The following is a 15,824-nucleotide window of genomic DNA, read 5'->3' on the forward strand; positions in this document are numbered from 1 at the left end:
TAGCTAAAGGAAGATCGGTCCAGAAGAGAGAATTTTGAAGACCAGGGCTGAAGAAATGTGATATTGTACCTGTGATCCCAGATTGTTGTTCGAGGTAAGCTAAGGTGTAACTGCAAAAGGTGTAGCGCTACTTTCCCACCCAGCTGCCAGGAAAGCAAGTGATTTCTGAGGATCTGCTTTCTGCAGGCTGGTGCAGGAGGTCTGCATGAGAGAGGCACTTACCAACGGAGACGGTCCTGTAATGCACCCATAGCGCCTATGGTAAACATAGCCTTAATCATGACTACTGAGAAATAATTCCCCCTGATCAGCACCTTGGCTTTGTTGTATATACAACTAACAGATTGGAGGGTACACTTGGAAATAAAACAGAAGACAGCCTTTTTTTTTTTAAATGTACTTACTGAGCAATAGTCCCTAGTTATGTATGTGGTTGTAACTATATTTAAGCAAATGGCATTGCTCTGCACAGAGCAGGGACCTGCACCTGGGCTCCAAGCTCTTTGGTATCATTTCAGGGCATCAGATGGGACAGCATGGTGCAAAGTGGCCCCAATGTAAACGTGAGTGGGATCTTTCTCTAGCAACGTGCAAAAAGAAAATGGTTAGAAGTTAACGGTTTGAGCATCTTATCTTACTAAATACACACACAAATATCTCATGAAGTCCGTAGCTTGACTTCGTTTAGATAATTTCACTTCCATTCAATCCACAATGCCAATGAGGCTCTAGCATCACCAAGACAAAACCATGGGCTTCTGGCTGGAAATGTGCCAGAAACAGGTCCAAGAGACCCTCAGATTCAGGTACTGTCAGTAGAAATCCAGCTGCCAGGTCTCTGTGTGGCCCTCGGTCGGGCAGATGCTGACCCCATGTACAGTCATGGAGGCTGGATGCTAACCCCACGCTGTTGTAAAACCCAAGCATGTGAGAAGAGAAATGAAGTCTCAAGTCTGCGGCGCTTTAAGTAAGTCTGAGGCTGATGAGAAAATTAGCTTTGACATTCTGAATTCATGCTGAAAAGTGTAAGGGAAAATGGGATGATTATTATTAATAATCAGTAGCAGAAGTCAAACGTCTGAAGGACTATTTGAACTATAACTATACCCTCTTAAAAGTTTGAAATGAACTCTTCATAAAAATTTAAAAGTTAGGATATTAGTTCATGTGCATTTCTTTAATGTCTGATTAGCAGAAAGTGTAGAACAGATGTTTTTCCCTTTTCTTCACAGATAGCTAACTTTTGCCTCTTCCTTTAAAATGTAAAATATGCATCACAGTTTGGAAAACTTTCACAAAAGATTACTTCATACTGTGAATCGGAGCTGCCTTCCAGAGGGATACATTATAGTCTGGTCAGATACAATTGCCTGCAACTACTAGTGGCTTTTTTAAAAAAGTTTTGCTATCTGGATAAACTTTCATTAACAACTCAGCATAGCTTGGGATACGTTATTTATAAGCCAGGAATTTCTCCTTTAAGGATATATAGAGCCAGATACTGAAATGATGTCAAAACTGCAATTTTTCCATTGGAGATGAAGAAAGTGCATTTGCTTACATTTATTCCCTATTCCATTCCAGTGACTTTCCAACTATAATTTTAAATCTTTTGTAAAGAAAATATTTTGACAACAAAGAAAGACATTAATGATGACTGAAACTTGCTTTTTCTCTCCTTTTCCTTTCACACTGTTTTCCAAACCACCGTGTCTGTCTTATTTTTCAATATTTGTTAAAAAGCCCCTTTCTCAAGCGAGCGATGATCAAAATAAACCCATCAGCAGGGAAACGGTGCAGCCCCCTCCCAGGTGGGAATAGACACTCACTTGTATTCTCTTCCTTTGCCACCATTTTGTTACAGCCCTGAAAAGCAGCAAATGGTGGTTATTGTTTCTTTGCAGGGTATAGTTTTGTACTGGATCCATGTGCAAAGTGTAAACATGTCATCAGTCCTCATTTGCTATATCCAAAAACATTCCCCATGTCCATATTTGATTTTCAAGTGCATCTGTGCGCTGATTGAAACCCTCCCAACATGCTGCTACACAAATGCAAACCCACACATTGCTGATTTTGAATCAAATGCTCTTATGCTTCCACACTTCCATTTCAAAGTTTGCCTCAGAGTTGCAGTATGTGCCCTTTTAACACATTTTTTTCCCCTCTCACAAAGAGATCCCTGTGTTCATCGCAGGAGCCTGGTGCAGTCTTTTCCATTTTGTTCTTATTTATTCCTTGGAGCCTGCTTTTATTTTCACAGCTTATTTATCCTTTGTTTACAGCCCACATGTGCTTTTAAGCAACAAAACCAATATTTAAACAAAGGAAGTAAAATGCTGAGTTATAATATAGGAATTTTCTATAGATAGAAAGTTGGATTACAAATAGCAATGCATTTTGCTATTAATGTAGTACTTCAGAAAGGAGAGAGAAAAAGCTTATTGAGTTGCAAATTTTCCGAAAAAGATGAATCTCTTATAAAGTATGATGGAACATTTTCCTTTTAACACCCATCAAACTCCTAGCCCAAAAAAGGGGGGGGGGCGGGGGGGAAGCGCCAAAATGAGCGCAAACTTGTAATTTTAAAGCAAATCGTGTTGCACCTAATTATTTTTTCCATCCCTCCCAACGTACGAAAGTTACCTTAACTGCAAAGCTCTGTAGTACCCTTTGCCTGTCATTTTTAATCAGGTTGTTTTAGGTAATTTTTGTTATGCCCCTCATTACTGAATTGTTTATCAATAGGTGCACCAAGTGTCACTAGCTTTTCTCATCAAGCCAGGTCTGACAAAGAGCTGCAGTGCATGGGAAAGAGGCAGCTAGGTGAAACTAATGCCATAGATGTTTGATTCATTAGGAGCTTATTGTTAACGGGGATGTCTGATTGTAAAGGCTCAGTCAAGCAAAAGAGTGCAGAGTAATCAGTCGGATTTATAGTTTGCAGGGCTCAAAAAAAAAAAAAAAAGAAAAAAAATCAACATAAACCTTTGGATATAGCAGAAACAGAAAAATCCCCTTTGGGCAGCCCTAACCTGAGACCAGCCAAATAAGGTCATGCTACATGAAGGTTGCCTGTTAGGTGATGGAAGATATAGGAGGATTAGAGCCATATGGCATGGCCTGTCATACCTTCTGACTTAAGATAACAAAGCCAAGCTTTGTGCTTAGCTGTTTTTGACTGACATCATCAATTTTATTTTATGTTGGTCACCTCCGGTAACAGGAAAAAATGGCCTAGGGTTGATAACACATGCCTGTTTTTTTAGTATTAAGATGCCTTACAGCCAGTTTTGAGCTGTAAAAAATTTCAAAGAATTAGTAGCTTGTTCTTCTATCAACCATCCTCCAGCAACTGTCAGCTCCCCCCTCCCTTGTTTTCGGTTTGTACCTTGCAAATGAGAGACAGCCTTATTCAGAACCAGATGTAAGGCTCCTAGAGAATGAGCGTAATCTGTTGTACTTTAAGCCTAATGGGAAGTTTTATATGCAAGGGCCTTGAACTGATTAGTATAATTCCCTCTTTAATACAGCTGTCCCTCCAGATTAAGGTAAACCAAATGTTGCAATCAGAGATTAGTGTACCTTGCCAGTTATTAACATCCCCGGTTGCTCGGCGAGCACGTCGGACACTAATGCTGTGTATTTATTTGCCACTTCCACGCTGTAACTTGAACTTCTGCACCTGTCAAAGCATTCCAGGGAAGAGAGGGGTATTATTGGGAAGCAAAAGTTTTATACCTGTTACACCTGTTTGGTTTTGTCACCGCCTGAGATTTTCTTTTTTTCTTGCCAAGATTGCCAGGTGGTTTAATCCGTTCCTCCGATGGTTTTATGAAGAAAGACTTTGTCTGTTAAATTGCATTTGTTGCTCTCATCTGCTTTCCCTTATCGAATATGTGCTACTCACCTAAACTGCCTTTTTTTTTTTAATTTATTTTTTTCTTTTTATTTTGCCTCCCCCTGCTTTTGCAAAGGCTCTCCGGCTGCTCTTTGTGTGCCGAGGATGCGGCTCCGGGCGAGGAGAGGCAGCACCCGCTCCCGCTGTGCTCGCATCAGCGAGCGGTGCCTCTCGCCCAAGGTGGGTCACGCAGTTGTCTTCTTGCATTTGGCAGGATATCCTGTCCACCAGCAACACAGATGTCAAGGGGGACAATGTCCGGGTTATCGAGGAAAGATCTTTGCCTCCCCCCACCTGATCAGATTTTCTAGATAAATGTATACCGTAAACAGACTTTAAAAAGCTGAGGGGGGTTGAGAGTGTCTTGTGAACCATGTAGGAAATCGATAAAGTTAGGCCATGCTAAATAACCACTCCTCAAATGCGTTTAATTACTTGAGAAGACTCTTAATTTACCTGTAAATGTGAGAGTCCTGGACAAAAAGAGATACCCAACATATAGAGGAAGATGCTGCTGACTGGGGCTTATTTCTTTTACGCTGACAATTATTTAAGCATGATTTTTAATATTAGTAAAATATTAGTAAAGTTTTAATATTAGTAGCAGAAAGGAAGTCTTTGCCTTTTCGAGCCAAAAATTGAAACAAAACCCCCCAACAAAACACCCCAACCCCTGCTTTTAAATAACCTCCCCCCAAACCTACTTAAGCACCGTGCTGTTAAGAGAGAGAATGCAGGGCTGAACAAATATCAGCTGTAGTTTCTGGAATATTGTTGCTTCCTAGCAAAGACCCTACTAAGACATTTTTTTAATTGAATAGATCCCTTATTAAATAGATAATTGAATACAGTCAAAAACGGCCATTTTAGCACAGTCCCCCTAATAACAAAGTTTACTGCCGGCTGCACACTGCCTGCACGTTATGGCTTAATTGCAGATTTTTTGAAAAGACAAAAATATGTTCATATCTGAGGAATTATGTCTTGCAGCCTACTAAATATGCTAATGCAATACTAAGCAGGGATAAAGTTCTTGCCATACCACCCAACAGTTGCGTGGGACACGCTGCCAAGTTATTGTTAATTGTAAAGCACAAGCAGGCTTTGCAATCCATCTTAATTGTCATACTTACTCCAGGTTTGGCGATAAGGCTAGATGGGCTGTTTTAAAGTGACAATGTTGACAAGGGGAAAGGGTGTGGGCCTGGGCTTGCGGTTCTGGAGGGGTTATGCGCTCTGACCTGCCGTAGGTTGATATGGACAGTCTGCAAGGGGATTTTAGTTGTCATGGGGTCCCCAGGCAGTTGAATAGAGTGACTGTCTGTCCTGCTTTTTCCTGTTAGGATCCTGACACGTGGAGCATTGATGAACTCAGCATAACGTTGAATAGGAGCTTTTTGGCAGCTGAGACACAAGGGCTAAGCTGCAGGTCAGAGATAACACTAGTGCAGATCTCCTCATGCACACAGTTAGTAGCATGCTTTCTTCCCTCCTGAGTGCAGGAAATAGCTCATGTTAAATACGTTCACTTTTCAGTTTTCCTTTCTTCTAAAACGCAGCTTGACAGATTGGGCTTTTCAGCCTCCCCCCCTCCATTATTTTTTTTTCACCACCTCTGCTTTCTACCTCAGAAATACTCTTCAGGAAGCAGGAGTTAATCTTGGTGAGGAAACGATAAGGTGATACTTGATTTTTCAGGGGAAAGCAGAAGGATATGACTGCCCGGTAACTGCAGAGAAATTTGCAGGGACGCCTTTTTTTAGGGCTTCCCTTTGCTTTTTCCTTTCTCCTCCTTAGAGCGGAGGATGGCAGGTCTGGCTGGAGGTAGGCGCGAGGGGTTTAAATAGCATCGGGGGCAGGAAGGAAGTGCTGGGAAGGTACATCGATAAAAGCCGCTTCCCCGTGCTTCTCTATCAGCTCCCCGGATCAGGTGAATCGGGTCGTTGCTTTCCCAACTTTGATGCATCCTGGCTGGCACAGAAATGTGTCTTTGAAGTCGTTTTATATTCGGCCAAGTTTTTTACGTGGTTCCAAAAGAAAGAGGGCGAGCATTGTCTTCGCCAAATGATGTCAAGCCGGCATCCTGTGTACCGAGACAATGTCGAGGGCTCTATCTGCTCTTGGCATTGCTATTGAGGCTGCCTTGGCTGTTTGAAGTGTTTATGTCAGGGAGGCTTGAACCTGATGGAGATTTGGGGAGGGGGATTGCTCTTTAACACTCTTTGCCTGTGCGCACACACATGTGTGTGCTCGTCGGGTGGCAGTGAGCCTGAGATCGCCCAACTCGTGTCACTAAGCATGAGCTTGATGCCGCGCAGAGCCAGAAATCCTCCCCAACATGGGTGGGAATGTGCACGTTTGGGCTGGGCTTTGAGGCTGAGCGGGACCTTTCTGTGGGAAGAGCCTTGCTGGTGATGGGGAGCTCTTCTCCCAGCAAGGTGGTGCTCAGCACAAACAGAGCAGAGCCAGGATGAGACCCTATTGTGCAGGCCTGTCCGCATTAGCGGATTCCTGTGCCTGTGTTTAGACTTTCAACGACTTAATTGGGCCTCTGCAGCGAACCGTTTGCAGCAAAGGGGCCAAGGCTATTGTTTATTCCTGTGGCTATCACCGAGAGCCACGCAGACAGGGAGAAGGACAGACATAAATACTGCCTTTGTTACACTTTGGATGCTCCTTTTGCTATCCTGAATGATTTCATACTCGCTCTTGAGTGACTTCAGCAGCTTTTCCGATAGATGCAAGTTTTCACTTTCTTGAAGAGGAGGAAAGTGGCTAGAAAAAGGATGGGAAAACCCATTTGCATTAAATGGCCTGATGCTTGCAGAGTATTGCAATTCCCTGTTTTCTGTCTGAGCGGAGGGGCTGCAGCCATGGCCAGCGCGGCTCGGAGCTCGGGAACGCTTCCCAGCTGCTGCGGTGGGGTTGCAAGTTTTTCCTTGGAAAGCAGTCCTGGGAGCTCTGTGTATTTTCTTTGCTAAGTCGTGAATTCATTATGAAATTTATACGATAATATCTATGACTCTGCTAATATTTCCACGGCGCAGTTTGGCCTTTTCATTCCAGAGAGGGCTGGACAGGAGCTAAGAAGATCTGGCTTTTGTTTTCAACTCTTCTACAACTTCCTGTATGACCTTGGGCAAGTTGCTTAATCAAGCTGTCTTGAGCTTTCCTTTGTAGTAATGTTACTTGCAAATGTTAGAAGAGTTGTGAATATGCGTGGTTGATTTGGTAGGTGATGTTCAGGTACTAATTTGAGACCTTACAAAAGAAAGAAGACCTGTAAAATAAGAAAACAAGTCTCAGTATCTCACCTTGGCTTCAAATCTAGGATTCAAAGAAATGCTGACAGCAGCAAGACCCTGGCTGATCTGAATCTGGTTTAGGTGCACATAGTGCCAACATGAGGCAAGAATTTTGCTATCTAAAGAAGTGAAATAATTTGTGGAAAGTTATCTAAATAGTGGTCAGAGAGCGCATGTAGCAAGAGCATATTAGAAATCTGAAGACAGGACCTGAAGATGAAGCCAAAGAGGCACCAGAGACGTAGATGCGACATGGTGGGATTATGCTGAATGTTGAATTTGCCTGTAGGAATGCACTCTTGCTGGTCCTGCAGGTAAGGGAGAGGAAACCTTGTGCTCTACATCCCCCAGGAAAGGGGAGCTTGTCTTAAGAGCGGAGCCCGTACAGTTAAATAGCAGGCTCTAATACAGTGACAAAAGCAGATGACCCTCGGTTTGGGAAGGGCGAGCAATTTGCTTAGAAGTGCTGGAATGTGCACACACACAACATAAAATGTGTGTGCATGCTACAGAAAGCTCACAGCGTTTTCATTAAGGCAATGGACATCTAAGTACTTGAAGATGCATGATAGGATGTATTTTTTAAAGTGGCAAAAGTACATTAATAAATACTAGCATATCTAAGAACTTGATTACAGCCTGGTTTATAGGGAGTGGTACTATCTTTATTAAGCCAACAGATATAGTTGGAGGGGGAAAACCAGACAAGCCCTCTACAGGGCTCTTTACCGTAATTAAAATAGGCTGCCTACTTCCAGTTAAATAATATGTAAACTCTTAAGGCCAAATGCTGCAGCTAGTTACTATTAGTGAGAAACTGTAAACTACAAAATCCCAAACCAGGAAGTCCCATGGAGATAAAAAAATATCTAAAGAACAGTCAGAAATGTGCCCTATATTATTGGTGCTTCAAGCGGTATTAAGTCGTGAAGGGCTGGAATGTAAACAGAGTTACAGATGTCTGATGCCGTAGGTTGAATTAGGGAAGCAGGAAATGCACTCCTTCGCTTGGGATGTTTGGAAAAAACACCTTCTGCCTGTCTTTATCTGAAACAGTTAAAGTTTTGTTTAACCTACAAAGTAATTCGAAGGAGAATACGCCAGGCAATCAAAGTTGTTTCTTCTATTTATAGTGGCAAAAACAGGAGCTATGCAAACCAACAGAACATGGTCCCAGTTCACAGAGAGCTACATTTTAGAAATGACCTAATGAGAGAGGGTAATAGTAAGGGTAGGTTGTGTCACAACGGTAAAAACTACAGCTGTACACACTTATGGTTGCTTGGTTTAGGCATGTCTGCATCTTAGGCAATTATTTTATGTATCTTTATAATGTAAAGCTAACGATTATTTTCCTCCCTTGGGGTGAAGTACGAAGGATCGGGGTTTTTTTCCTAGAAGAGGGTGGGAGAACAGTCTTGGTTATAAATGCTCTGGTAATTCTGATACTTCTATTTCCCAACCTTTAAAGCCTACAGCCTTATCTTATCTCCCTATGGTTGTTCTTACCCCAGCCAAACTCTGCTGACGGGCTGCTAACTTCATTACGGTTGCTCCTGATTTGCATAGGTTAAGCATAGAGCAGAAATTGCCTGTTATACTTTCTGGTGCAGGCTCCGCTCCTCTTAAAAATCTACCCCCAAACAGAGCAACCTGTTGCTTTGAAGGACTGATTTTTTCAATTGCAGTGGCATAAATGAGCTCAGAACCCACCTTTGCAGGTCCAATGGGAGGAGAAGTGAATGGTGGTGTTGCAGGAGGTGAGCTGTGTGGGGACAGGGTCTCATGGGAGGCTGGCCTGAAATAGTGGCTAATTCCTTCCGCAAAAGCAGAGCCATCCTCATGAATGCTACTTTGGGGCAAGATAATCTCCTACTGCATTTATAATGCTGACGAGCGGTGGTCCTTGCTGAAGATTTCTGAGAACTTTCTGAACTTTCTCAGATCCTACAAGGTCTACACGCCCTGCTGCATGGGACAGCCCTTACAAACCTGAAATAGTCTTTGTCCTTTTCATCGTGATTGTTGTTGGTAAACTCATATAAATGGGAAGTGCCGTTTCCTTCACATTGTTTGAAGTGTATTTGTTCAAGAAATAACTGAATAACAGTTTTCCGTGTTTAAAACAGGAGAGCTTTTCCCTAACGCCCTAAGGCTAAATTAGTATTCTTGATGTCCCCATGAGCCCAGAATAGTAGTGCAGCCAGGTTAGGGTCCCAGGCTTTAAAGCATCCTGGGAGTTCAGTTCTCTCCTAATAAAAACCTGTTTGTTTTTTTTTTTTGATAGAAGTTTTGAATCTCATTTATTTCTTACTGCCAGCTGAAATACTGAATTAGAAGAAAAAAGGGGTAGCAAGTACCTCTTTTGGAAATATTTTGTTTGGATGACACCTAGGTAACGTCAGAGACACCTTTCCCGGATGGGAGCTCTGAGGTAGATCAGAATTGCTGTGGCAACATGGGTTTCCTTAGTTTCCTTTTTGCACGTGCATTTAAATTGGTGATTTGAAAGAAAAGTCTGTATGTGCAGTATACACTCATGATTTTTGCTCCTCATTCCTCAGTTTTTGCTATTTCATAAGCTTGAAACAATAGCATTGGAAACAGAAATATCCCTTGACTGATGGTAAGGAAATAGGTGAGAGTGTGGAACACCCTTATAATTAAATCAACCGATATAAAAAGAAAAAAAAAATCCATTGAATTTGTTTTTGTGAGCAGTGCTAGTTGCCTTGCCAGTCTGAAGCTGGCACTGTGGGTTTGCTGTAATCACTGGGCTGAGAAAAAGAGACACGGGTTTTGTTTGTTTGTTTGTCATCATGGAGTTGAGCAGGACTTAAGCAGTTGAATGCACAACACTTTTCTCTGCTTTCATCCTCTTCTCTCTGATTCTGGATTCCACATAAATTCCCCTCGATTCTTCCAATCTGTTTTTTGACCCTCCTTATATATCACATGTGAATATCAGCTTGGAAAGTGTGCCTTTTTGGTTTTAAAAATGAATCGTGATAAAAATCAATTACACGTGTCACTTCGAGTGCTTTGCTTGAGTGCCGTCTCCCACGGGAGACAGTGTATGTGTGCTGCTTTGCTTTGGGGGCATCCGAGCAGTAGCCCTCGTTCTGGCCAGTTGTCAGGTCTGTAGGCAGGATGGCGTCTTGGGTTTGTTGTGGAACAACACGGCACGTTGGCACGTGCCCAGGATCTGGATCCTGGACACGCTGCAATATTCTGCAGCGTAACGTGTAGACCTTTGGGTTGCAACACAAAGTTGTTCAAAGATTAAGAGAAGGAAAACACACATTTGAGAGGAAGAAATATTGTAATCAAACAAGATGGCACAGAGCAATGCCAAGGAAAAAAAATTCCTTTAGTCAACCAATCCTGACTAGTGCACTTCATCACTGAAGCCAATAATCCTCTATCACTTGGAGAGCAGCTTCAAAAGGCCTGTGCTGTCCAATATTTTGAATGCAGCTGGTTGAAGATCAAATACTGAGACCACAGCGCCTTTCTTTTGCCTTGGGAGAGGGGTCTCTGCCTTGCTGGGTTTCTCTGGTGCCACGTGAAATGTCGCACCCCCTGCTCAGCATCCTCCCAGCATCACACACTAACTGTCCACCACAGTCCTGGTTGTAAAGCCTGTGCCAGAGGCAAAGAAAGGGATGGAAAGACATGTGGTGGGAATATGTTGCACTTGAGCTTTCCTTCACTTGCAGATGGCAAATTCAAGACTAGTACAAGCTAGCCAGAGCAGCCCAAAGACTGCTCTAACATACTTTCAAAGCTAACCTTTAGGCACAGCAGTCAATGTTTGCCATGAGCTTGCTAGCTAATTTGCTTGAATGTTTCTGAGGTCTGAGGAGGTAGGTATAGCATGGAGTATGAGTTACCGATCTCTGCCCTGTTCTCTGCTCTTCCACTTGCTCCCCATGACTGCAAATCACATCCTCAGTGCGGCGCTTTTCATAAGTTTCTCCTGCTTTCAGATCTCTAGCTGGCGAAATATAAAATGGAGTGGGCCACTCAAGTTGCTTTTGAGTCAGTGGGTAGCCAAAAGACTCATCTGGTAAGCCAAGTTGCCATTTCCAAACCCAAGGCTTCATGGTTTTGACATGAACGTGAAAGGATATCACTTTCTGGACCCCATACTAGTGCCCATGCTATGGTTACAGTCGAGGGCTTTGCTCTGGCTTGCTTTCCAGCTGACCCTTCTGGGAGGAAGGAGAAAGCCTTGAGCTGTGTCGCATCCCCCAGCAGCAGGGATAAGCATCGCACACTTGCAGTGTTGGGTTGGCATGGTTTGTGCAGAGCAGCACTGTCAGACACAACGATGAGGGTGGGCTGGTGTGTTATCGGGGGGAGCCCCAGTCACTGTGGCCTTTCCAAACTCTTGATGCTCTGGAGTTCTGGCTACATGGGAGATTTGCCTGGTCTGGTAGCTATGCAGTCAATATAATGTTCCAGTAAAGCTTACACACTTGAAACAAAAATGCCTTGTGCTGTAAACAGGCTAGCTCTAGCAGTGGAGTGTCTCCAGCACCCTCATACCACATATTTCTTGTTTGAAACCATGGTGGCTTCTCCTTCTCCTTGATAACTTAACCTTCTCACCCGCTGCACAGTATACACAGACCTTCACCAGGTTTCCCTTCCTTGGCACTGGCTGAGATGCTGGCTAGACCAGACTGTTCCTTAGGAGGATACAGACAGTCTGATCTCTACAGAGACTCTCCAGAATTACCTACCTAGCTTGACTTTATGCTTTGACACATCTGTGAGTCAACACGATGGTGATACATTCTGCCAGATGTTTCCAAAAAAGAGTTGTCCTGACCCAGAGATTTTGGTAGTCATCTCTCTGACATAGAACTTAGCCAGCTTTCTGTAGGGCAGTCTTGTGGAGATTGCGTATGAGCCAGCATGAAGCACTCACTCTTTTAAACTGGTTCTTTCACTGCTAATGCTTGTTCTGTCTGGGATGTCTCAGGCCACGGTGATTTCATGCTGTCGTTTCCATAGTTAGACAGTGTTTGCATCCGAGTGAACTACCCTTCCAACTGTTTGTGAGGATGTGAGTGTCTGGTGTTCCCTATATCAGCCCCTTACACCTTAGGTTTGCAGCCAAGCCAGTCATCCTTATTAATAGAGGGCTGGATTTCTGTGGTGAGATGTTGAGGTTAGGTGTCACAGGGTGCAGCCTGGCGATAAGGACGTGACGTCTGCTGTGTCAGAGGACTGGTAGTGAAAGCTCAAGCCAAATCCATCCTGGACACATGAAAATGTCACTGTAGGACCCACCCTTCCAGAGCCCTCCAAGGGTGAGGGGTACATCTGGCTCAAGAGGGCAGGGTGTCTGGTGTGGTAGACTCTCAACACTGCAGCTATCCGGTGTTGGCCAAGAGCAAGGGAAGGCAGTCACGCGTTTTAAGGTGCAGAAGTCTCCTTTTAACCACCAAAAGCATGGCCTGGCCAGGTCCACTGTTTCCTGCTAACACTGGAGATAAGCCCACAGCAGGTCAGACTGAGGGATCACCGTGCCCCGTCTCTGGCCGCGGTAAACAGCAGGCGCCTGGGGAGAAGCAGAAGAACAGGGAAGCAGATAGTGACTCTTCCCAATCCTCCCCACTTTCAGCAACTGTTTCCTTAATCTGATGGATCAGACGAGCCCGTGAGCATGACCCAAACCTCGTGGCTTGTGTGTTCGGTGCGGTGGCAGACCTACAGACTCGCAGCATCCTTTCAAGAGTTGCAGCCATTTAACAGAGATGTCTTCAAGGGGTCTGCGTGGCCAAGGTCTGAGCAGCCACTACCAGCACAGGTCTTGTGCTGTGCTTGTGTTTTGTTGTTAAGATGAAGTATTTCAGTTTAATGTTTAATGACACTGGTGGGGAAAGAAAGGAAAAAAACCCAACTCAACAGAGCAGTTCCTGTGTCAGGGCTGTCTCTAATCAATGCAGGAGGAGTCAGCTGCTGTCAGGCCATTTATTAGCCTGTTTTCAGAGGCTTTTCTGAAAACCATCCATGAACATTAATAATCATTGCAGTAGTTAAAATTATTAACTACATCTTAGGTTTTTTTTTGGTTTTGTTTTTCTTCTTTCTTGCCTCTCTCCTGGTCGTGAGGCAGCCAGCCCTGCCGGAAACCCCTGCTTTAAAAGAAGGACTTGCTGGGGCGAAAGGAACGGGTTTCCTAAGCTGCCGGATCAAAGCAAAACCTCCCAGCCCAGCCGGCACACAGGTTTCCTCCCGCTCCCAGGTTCACACCGCGTGTCCGGGCTGGGCGTCCAGCTCAGCCGCCCCCCAGGTTGCCACGTGTGCTCTCAGCTACCTCGGGATCTCCTCATTTTTTTTTTTTTTTAAATGTAAAAATTATTTGGTGGCTCTCTAGCCAAGTTATCTGCTGTCGCTGCAATATACGCTGCGTGTCGGACTCCCACAGCCGAAAGCCTCTGTTTCCTTTCTGCCAGTACCTTGGTATCTGCCTTGCCCAGGAGCCTGCTGATGAAGATTTCCTGTTTGTTTTGAGTCACTGCTGGAGTGATAAATATACTTCGGCTCTCTCCTCCGAGAGGAAAGAAACCAGCTGCCCCGAACTAAAGGGAAAAATATGTCGAAATTCCACCAAAGGGCCCTGTTATCATGAGGCTTCCATGGAAGGATGAAACCGGGTAACACAAGCTACGACAAAGGCGCGATTTCCATATTAAAAAAGTCTCTCCGTACGCCGGGTTTGCCTTTAATCGTCTGCTTTCGCTCCATAACTTTAATTTTTAAAATGGGTTAGAAATAAATAAATAAATACAAAACCCCCATAAACTTACATGGTGGAGTAATGCTTGGCTGGATAAACAAACAATTATACTTGTGGTTTCTTGATCTGACCACAAGCTTTAAATGCCATATTTTTGCATGAACCTATAATGCTTCTGGATAAACAATTGTGTTTATATTGTCAGGAGTATCCAGTGTGGTGTTGTGTAATTTCTATGTGCGATTACTAGGATATAGGATAAATTCCAAAAGAAAAGAAAGGAAAGGAAGATTAGATTATTAAGTCATTTTTGATAAAAACAGCATAGTTTGGAATCGCTTATAGCTCAATTTGTAATTTTAAAAGAATGCAGCACTGGCTTTTAAGTTTCTACAATTATCTTTTCATCTCTTTTTATCCTCTTTTTACTAGAGATGGGGCCCAACACAAAACCTTGGATCTAAACCCAAGATCCAGGTTCAGATCTGAGTTCAGAGTTCCAACCTCATTTCTGAAGAAGCGGAGTCAGGCCGGTGAGCTCCAACACACGTCGCCTTTGAATTTCCAAGGCCAGGTTCAGGGATGTTTGACTCTCAGCGGTTACTTTTGTCAGATGGATCGGTGCAAGTGGTGGTGGCCCTGGGGCTTTGAGGTGCCTCCAGCCTTGCAGAGTAGCCAGCTAGGGTGGCAGGGGTCGAAAAATTGTTGTAGCAGATCAGGAGAGCTGTAGGTCAGTGATATAAAAAAGGTATTAAAGGTCATTAAAGGTATCCTGGGGCCAGCTTTGGTCTGGTCCAAACCCACACAAGGCAAACGTCGGGCTGCGCTGGACCGAGCGATAGCTTTTGGGAGGTGGCAGCCCCTTGCCATGGCTTGGAGGAACGTGTGCTTCCAAAGAGGATTAGATTGGGTTTTTGTTTGAAATTGCTTTTAAAGGTACTGGTTTGGGCCTCATAAAGAAAGCACAGGACAAAATTTTGCTTCCGGTAGATGTTTGAACTGCTGCTTATGGGAAAAAAAGGGGGTTTTCCTACAGTTTTTGATATATTTCTCCTTTTTTATGTAAACTCCATAAGCACTGGCAAACAACGTGTGCTTTTCTCTACTCACCGGCACATTCCCATTCCAATAAGCTAACCGGGCTCTCTCCTTTATATCACTGAGTGAAATCACATGGAACAAAAATAATCATATTTAAGCAGTTTGAAGTATACTTTTTCTGTGGTTTACCTTTACCATCTCCTAGTAAAATATAATTTCTTCTTTAACAGCAGATGAAAAAAATCATTATAGCTTTAAAGCATGAGATTATAAAAGACTGCAGCTAGTTTAGATCTCACAGTTAGAAGTTAATTCTAAGTCACTGGAATTGAAAACATCAGTTTACAACATTTACTGGCTTGCTATAAAAATGTATTCCCCTGTGTTATGTTAAACATGAGAAACTACACCTCGGTGTGTCCATTATTTATATATTTATTCATATCTTGCTGCTTCTGATTCAGCTGTGTAACTGTATGCAAAACAGATAATTACTGGGGAACAGAATAATTTGTATTTTGAGGGGAATAAATACCCTGAAGGATTTGCTTTTGGGGAAAGAACACACTGTAAAGAAATTACATAGATTTTGTAAACAGATATGAAAACAAAAAAAAAAATAGGTGAGGAAATACTTTGGGCCCAGCAACTTTGACACTACCGTGTTTGTGGTGGGGGAAGTAATTTTTCTTTCTAAATACCCAAATCCACATTGCAAAATTGAATGTGAGACCCATTATTTGACATGATTACGCAGAAAATGGGGTTTAATGGCAACCCTACCCAAATACCAGAAGGATGCTGAGGGGTTGGCTGCTCTTTG

General features: G+C 43.4%; 1 long non-coding RNA gene across 3 annotated transcripts in view; it reads left to right on the top strand.

The window, feature by feature from the left end:
* The window catches only part of LOC148052395 (uncharacterized), a 44,503-nt gene extending 29,871 nt beyond the window's left edge, over window positions 1–14,632 (top strand). For 2 of the 3 annotated variants that reach the window (XR_015698963.1, XR_015698964.1), the window contains 2 exons: window positions 4–94; window positions 13,677–13,976. This is a non-coding gene — a long non-coding RNA (uncharacterized LOC148052395). Of the gene's footprint in view, window positions 1–3; window positions 95–13,676; window positions 13,977–14,392 lie in introns of those variants that run through there. The other variant, XR_015698962.1, reaches the window with a different exon arrangement.
* Window positions 14,633–15,824: the final 1,192 nt, after the last annotated feature.

This window comes from Nipponia nippon, unplaced genomic scaffold (assembly GCF_047370975.1).
Source record: "Nipponia nippon isolate SJK-2023a ecotype South Korea unplaced genomic scaffold, ASM4737097v1 scaffold_5, whole genome shotgun sequence".
NCBI lineage: Eukaryota > Metazoa > Chordata > Aves > Pelecaniformes > Threskiornithidae > Nipponia > Nipponia nippon.